Below are 7,833 nucleotides of genomic sequence, written 5' to 3'. Positions count from 1 at the left end.
AGAAGAGCATGGCTGACCATTAATTCTTTTTTATGTATGCATTAATTGGGCTTTATAGCCCCCGTTTTTTTGTCAGGTTTGATATTAACAAACAGTTTTTCCTAAATGCTCAAGCGCATTGCAATGTATATTAAAATTTCTCTTTCATGCAATAAATATAGAGTTTATATTCAAATTTCTATTTTTCCCTCAAAAGGAAAGGAAAAGCAGCGCAAACACAGTGTCCCCTTGACATGGAAAACACATCATGAATATCCACTAGTTTACAAAAAACAAATCACTAATGAATATCCAAGAGTTTACTCCATGAATACAAACAAACCATGAATATATCCAATAGTTTACTACAAACAAATAAGAAATGATTGCCTCGATGCAGCACCCGAATGAAGAGGCGACAGTTGGGAGTTGTTTCTTGTTATTTCTATTTCTTCAGCCATTGTTAGTTTTTGAATTAAACAAGATAGGATCGGATAGGAATTAGTTTGAAGAAATTGTCTCATAACTGAGAAACAGTTCCTCGAACTGTAAAAGGAACTGCCACTGATGTATTAAAAAGCAAACAAGAATGTAGAGTGGGAGGTTAGCCGAATTGTGGATGTTTGTAAGCCTACGGGCAGAACATAAGAGGGGCCGCTGGTGTTAGGCAAGGAGACCATAGAGAGAGACAGAGTCTCAAACATATCCTTTGTTTATTTGTGCAAATACAAATTCAAATGCATATCAATGTGTGTTTCAAATGATTAAATGATGATTTCAATGTGAATTGTAGCTTCTGTAATATATATATATATATATATATATATATATATATATATATATATATGCAGGTGAATTAGGCAGATTCAAAGCGGCAAATGAACACTTAGAGAAAAATTGCTTGTGGCATAGCGAAGGCGTAAAAGTCCCGAACAACAGAGGAGCAAAAGACTAAGGAAGTGACGCTCAGGGACCATTGGAGCCAACAGATCAACGATGGAAATTGAATTGGCGGAATTAAAATCGGTGAGTGGAATAACATCGACCTCAGGCAAATGTCGATTGCGATCAATCGACAGAATAATGACCGTTGGATCCGTGGGAGGACCAACGGCGGAGATTAAATCGGCGGGACTGGATCGGCGAGTGGAATAACCCTGACCTCGGGGGATCCCCGATTGCAATCAAGCGATTGAGTGAGGATTGTTGGATCTGTGGGAAAGATCAACGACGGAGATTTAATTGGTGGATTTTGATCGGCGAATGCTGACGCGATCATCAGAGTGATCACATCGCAACATTTAATCGCATCACAACCTTTGAAAGGAGTCTATCGGCAGAGGAGTATGGACGCAGGCGAAAAGGCAGACCCGACAATATTTCTAGGCCCCGGTGCATAAAATTTGAGATCCAGCCTAAGTGATCGGAGCGGATTTTTCTGTGTATTCCCGTATTTCCCAAAACTTTGATATAACAAAGGGAGCGGGTTTTTAGTGTGAAACACACACCTGTAGAGTCCTGATAGTGTAATCGCATATCAGCGATGTGGAAGGAGTGGGTACTGTGACCCGCGGAGGGGTCGATACCCGATTGCGATAAAGTGAATCTCTCGAAAGTTGTGCCAAGCCTATGGATTAAGCAGGGAAATTGTGTGTTACGTGTGTTTTGTGCATAAATCCTTCATAAAGGTTTTACAACCATGATAGCATCGATTTGAAGGATTTATATAATAAATCCAAACAACCAAGGTTAAAGAGGGGCAGTTGCATGTATGCCGGCTTGAGGGCTTCAAGGGTTATAGGGGGACTGCAGAGTTCGGATAGGAAGAATCGGTGAAGGGAAAAGGCTAGGTTACTGTTCTAAAACCCCCCGTAGAGACTGTTTAAAAGGGTCGTAACCAATAAGGTTTACAGATCGGTGCATACTGTAAATTGACGGCATCATTTTGTTATCTAAGCAGGTTTTTCCTTTCTCTCAATAAAGATGGAGGTAGGAAGAGGGGGCTGAGGAAGAGCTATCAGAAGAGTAGTAGATGAAGGGTTAAGAGAAGATATTAGAAACTTAACTGCACGTTTGGCAGCGTTGGAAGCAGGGAGGTGTAGAGAGCCGGAAGATGGGGATGATAGTGAGGAGGAAAACGTAGCCATGACAGATGGGTCAGATGATGAAGGACCAGAAATTAGGCTATTAAAGTCAGTTTTGTTGGCTAGAAACAAGCCAAAACCAGAGCTCTCTAATTATGATGGCAGTTTGTCCACAGAGGCATTGTTAGACTAGATAAGTGAATTAGATAAATATTTTGATTATGAAGAAATCAACGAAAATAAGACGGTCAGGTTTGTTGTCACTAAATTGAAGGGACATGCAGCATTATGGTGTGATAATGTATAGGAAGAAAGGAGGAGATTAAACAAACCCTTGATTAAAAGATGGGACAGGATGGTTGCGAAAATGAAGAGCAAGTTTCTACCTAAATATTATCACATTGCCCTTTATAGACAAGTATAGAACCTGAAACATAGAATGATGACTATGAAGGAATATACTAAAGAATTTTATAAAATTAACCTGAGGGCTAGTTATGTTGAAGATACCCCTGAGAAGACAGCGAGGTTTGTAAATGGTCTACGGATGTAGATCCTAGATGAAATTAACATTCTTTCCCCTAAAACCATGGAAGAAGCTTATCAAAGTGCTTTGAAGGAGGAGGAAAAGATTGCTAGGAAACAAAATGCCAGAAGAGGACGTGGATCTAGTAGAGGTCGAGGACAGACCTTTGGCAGAGGTAAGACTGCCAGCAATAATGAAGAGGGTAGTAGTTCAAAGACTTCGGGATAGAGTGAAAGGGAAGGTAACACTAGAGGAGGAAGGTCATACCAACGAGGAAGAGGTAATGGTAGAGGCACAGGAAATACCTATCAGTGTTACAAGTGTCACAAGTGGGGACACAAGTCTTTTGAATGTCCTGAAAACGAACAAATTGGGTAGAGGGGAGCATATGTCGCTCAGCCTGATGAAGCGGAGGCACCACCATAGTACAAGTGTCACAAGTGGGGACACAAGTCTTTTGAATGTCCTGAAAATGAACAAATTGGGCAGAGGGGAGCATATGTCGCTCAACTCGATGAAGCGGAGGCACCACCATAGGAGGTGGAAAATATGTCAGAAATCGAGTAAGCCTTGGTGTTGAACAAGGTGTTATTAAAATCAGACAAGGAAGTAGTTGACCAGGCACAGAGGAAAGCATTGTTCCAGACTGTATGTAAGTCACACGGAAAATGCTGTAAATTGATTATTGATAGTGGAAGCACCGATAATTTGGTAGCTACGGAGATGGTGGAGAAACTGGGTTTGAAGAGAGAAAATACCCAACTCCATACAGGGTGTCATGGATGCAGAAGGGACAATAATTGATAGTTGATGAACAATGCGAGGTAGATTTTCAAATAGGCAAGTATGAGGATAAGGTGACTTGTGACATAATGCCGATGGATGTGTGTCATATTCTGCTGGGCAGACCATGGCAGTACGATAGGAAGGTAGTCCATGATGGAGTGAAAAATTGTTAAATATGGGATAAAGCATACCTTGGTACCCATGGAAGAAGCCAAGGAAGGAGAGGAGATAGTAGAAACAAGTGGAACAAAAGAATTACTACTACGAGGAAAGGAGTTTCTATGACGGATTGAAGAGAGTGAAATGGGTTATGAAATTGTGAGAAGACCAAGAGCAGTGTTAGTACACACCAACCTTACTGATTTACCAGAAGAGATATAGAACATGCTGCAAGAATTTAGTGATATTGTGGTAGATGATCTACCGGACAAATTACCACCGAAGAGGAGCATCAGTCACCATATTGATTTTATTCTAGGAGAGAGTTTGCCAAACAAGGCTGCCTACCAGATGAGTCCAAAGGATAATGAAGAAATCCGGAAGCAGGTGCAGGAGTTGCTGGATAAAGGACTGATTTGGGAGAGTTTAAACCCTTGTGCAGTTCTGACTATTTTAGCTCCCAAGAAAGGAGGTGAGTGGAGAATGTGCATGGATTCCTGGCCCATTAAGAAGATTACTATCAGATACAGATTCCCATTACCTCGGATGGATGATATGATGGATTGTTTGAGTGGAGCAACGTACTTTTAAAAGATAGACCTGAAAAGCAGCTACCACAAAATCAGAATTCGAGAAGGTGACGAGTGGAAGATAACTTTCAAGACTAATGAAGGCTTGTACGAATGGCTAGTTATGCCATTTGGATTGAGCAATGCCCTTAGCATGTTCATGTGGTTGATGAATGAGATGCTCAAGGAATTCATTGGAAAATTTGTGATTGAGTATCAAGATGATATACTTATATTTAGCAAGACGAAGGAAGAAAATTTTCGACATGTGAGGTATGTATTAGAAAGATTGTAGCAGAATAAATTACTGATAAATTTGAAGAAATGTTCTTTTTTCAAGAAAGAGTTAATTTATTTAGGATTTGTGATTTCTGAGAATGAACTAAAAATGGATCTGGAAAAGGTTGCAGCTATAGTTAGCTAGCCATCCCCCAAAAGTTTGTTTGAGGTATGAAGTTTTCATGGATTGGCAAGTTTTTATCGGAAATTTATTAAAAATTTCAGTGGGATTTGTGCACCTATGCTGGACACCATTAAGAAAACAAATCAGCCTTTCCATTGGATAGAAATGGTAGAGAAGAGCTTTCAGTTGCTCAAAAAGAAAATTACCGAAAGACCGATTTTGAGATTACCGGACTTTAACAAACTTTTCCAAGTTCGTTGTGATGCCAGTGGGATAGCCATTGGTGCAGTACTCAACCAAGAGGACAAGCCAGTAGCCTATTTCAGTGAGAAACTAAATGAAAGTAGGCAAAAATACACGTCCTATGACAAGGAATTTTATGTGGTGGTTCAAGCACTAAAGCATTGGATACATTATTTGTTGGCCAATGAATTTATCCTATATTCAAACAATTCTGCATTGTAGTATATTATGCAGCAGCATAAGCTAAACCATAAACATGCGAAGTGGGTGGAGTACTTGCAGAGTTTTACGTTTGTGTTGAAACATATTAGCAGTCAAGCCAACAAAGTGGCAGATGCATTAAGCAAGAGGAATCTGATCCTACAAGAAAGTACCATACGAGTATTAGGATTTGAACATCTGAAGGACTTGTATGAGGCAAATACAGATTTTAAGGAAGCTTATGAAGCTTGCCAAAATCCATTATTGAGAGATAACAGTTCATGGCTGGACTATAACATGCTGGAAGGATTGTTGTTCAAAGGAGGGCAGTTGTGTATTACGGAATGTTCTGTGAGAGAGAACTTAATCCAGGAAAAGTATAGTGGAGGTTTAGTCGGGCATTTTGGCATAAACAAGACCTTGGATCAATTGAGCCACTTTTACTATTGGCGAAAGATGTGTAGAAATGTACAAAGGTTTGTAACTAGATGCAAAATGTGTCAGCTTGCAAAGGGACACAGCCAAAACACAGGGTTGTATACACCCTTACCCATTCTGAACAGACCATGGGACTCAGTTAGATTGCCAAAACAGTTGTATACACCCTTACCCATTCCGAACAGACCATGGGACTCAGTTAGATTAGACTTTGTATTAGGTTTGCCGAAGACACAATGGGGATTTGATTCCATCATGGTAGTGGTGGATCGTTTCACTAAAATGGAACATTTAATTCCATGCAGGAAAACCAGTGATGCCACACATGTAGCTCGTTTGTTCTTTATCGAGATAGTCATATTACATGGCTTGCTAAAGTCTATTGTTTCGGATCGAGATGTTCAATTTACAGGACATTTTTGGCAAACCTTATGGAAAAAATTAGACACCAAACTAAACTTCAGCTTAGCTTATCATCCACAAACCAATGGCCAAACCGAAGTGGTGAACTGGAGTCATGGAAATTTATTGAGGAGTTTGGTTGGAGAAAATTCTCGATAGTGCGATTGTGTGCTTGCACAAGCAGAGTTTACTTATAACGATTCACCCAACCAGAGCACAGGCAGTAGTCCTTTCGAGATCCTATACGGAATGCACCCATGTGGAGTACATGAGTTATGGGATTTGGGACAGTTGGAGTGCAGGAGTGTTGATGGTCAAGACTTCACAAAGGCAATGAGCGATCTTCATGAATAGGTGAAATTAAAATTACAGAACAATAACCAAAGATACAAGCAGAAGGCAGATTTGAAAAGGCGGGAGGTGCAATTAAACGTAGGAAACCTGGTATTAGCACACCTATGCAAAGAGAGGTTTCCAAAAGGCGAGTACAACAAGTTGAAATGGAAAAAGATTGGGCCTTGTAGGATTCTTTGGAAATTTTCTGCAAATTCTTACGAATTGCAGTTACCCCCAGGTATTGGAATTTCACCCATTTTCAATGTGGTAGATCTGTACCCCTACATTGCAGCAAAGGATGAAGATAGTTTGGAAAGATGAACACGGGACACACAGGAAGAGAGAGATACGTGGATTAAACAAATGTCCCCAGTAAAGCCTCTAGAGATCAAATAGATTCTAGATACCCAGGTGGCTAGACGGACTCGACGGAAGGAATATTTGCAGTACCTAGTCAAGTGGAAGGGTCATCCTATTGAAGATAGTTCTTGGTTAGATACTGGCCAAATTCAGAGTGCTGGGTACTCTATTGAAGAGCTCATGGATAGTAGCCATGAATTTCATTTACCCCGGGAGCTTGATGTAGGATCACCTAAATGAAGAGGTGACAGCTGGGAGTTGTTTCTTGTTATTTCTATTTCTTCGTTTTATTTTGACAAGTAGAGAGAAAAACATTTCAAATTTCTGTTTTATTTAGTTTCATTTTGTGTTATTTTAAATAAAGGCTGAATCAACCATTGTTAGTTTTTGAATTAGACAAGATAAGATCAGATAGGAATTAGTTTGAAGAAACTGTCTCATAACTGAGAAACAGTTCCTCGAACTATAAAAGGAACTGCCACTGATGTATTAAAAAGGAAACAAGAATGTAGAGTGGGAGGTTAGTTGAATTGGGGATGTTTGTAAACCTACGGGAAGAACATAAGAGGGGCCACTGGTGTTAGGTGAGCAGACCATAGAGAGAGACAGAGTCTCAAACATATCCTTTGTTTATTTGTGCAAATACAAATTCAAATCCATATCAATGTGTGTTTCAAATGATTAAATGATGATTTCAATGTGAATTATAGCTTCTGTAATCTATATATATACGCAGGTGAATTTGGCAGATTCAAAGGGGCGAATGAACACTTAGAGAAAAATTTCTCATGGCGTAGCGGAGGCGTAAAAGGCCTGAACAACAGAGGAGCAAAAGGCTAAGGAAGTGATGCTCAAGGACCGTTGGATCCAACAAATCAATGGCGGAGATTCAATCGGCAGAATTAAAATCGGCGAGTGGAATAATCCCAACCTTGGGCAAATGCCGATTGCGATCAAGTGACAGAATAAGGACCGTTGGATCCATGGGAGGATCAACAACGAAGATTAAATTGGCGGGACTGGATCGGCGAGTGGAATAACCCTGACCTCGGGCGATTGCTAATTTCAATCAAGTGATTGAGTGAGGACCGTTGGATTTGTGGGAAAGATCAACGGTGGAGATTTAATCGGTGGATTTTGATCAGAGTGATTGCATCGCAACATTTAATCGCATCACAATCTTTGAAAGGAGTCTATCAGTGGAGGAGTATGGACGCAGGCAAAAAGGCAGACTCGACGATATTTCTAGGCCTTGGTGCATAAAATTTGAGATCCGGCCTAAGTGATCGGAGCGGATTTTTCTTTGTATTCCTGTATTTCCAAAAATTTCCGATATAACAAAGGGAG

At 40.2% G+C, this 7,833-nt stretch overlaps 1 pseudogene; it reads left to right on the top strand.

The window, feature by feature from the left end:
• The first annotated feature begins 2,710 nt into the window (after positions 1-2,710).
• LOC149230967 (putative pre-mRNA-splicing factor ATP-dependent RNA helicase DEAH5) overlaps positions 2,711-7,833 on the top strand; it is a 34,894-nt pseudogene continuing 29,771 nt past the window's right edge.

The sequence above is a fragment of the Pinus tabuliformis genome, chromosome J (assembly GCF_031772625.1).
Source record: "Pinus tabuliformis cultivar Carrire ecotype Pingquan chromosome J, CPIR1, whole genome shotgun sequence".
NCBI classification, from domain to species: domain Eukaryota; kingdom Viridiplantae; phylum Streptophyta; class Pinopsida; order Pinales; family Pinaceae; genus Pinus; species Pinus tabuliformis.
The sequence above is the reverse complement of the archived record's forward strand: the minus strand, read 5'-3'. Positions and strand labels throughout refer to the sequence as shown.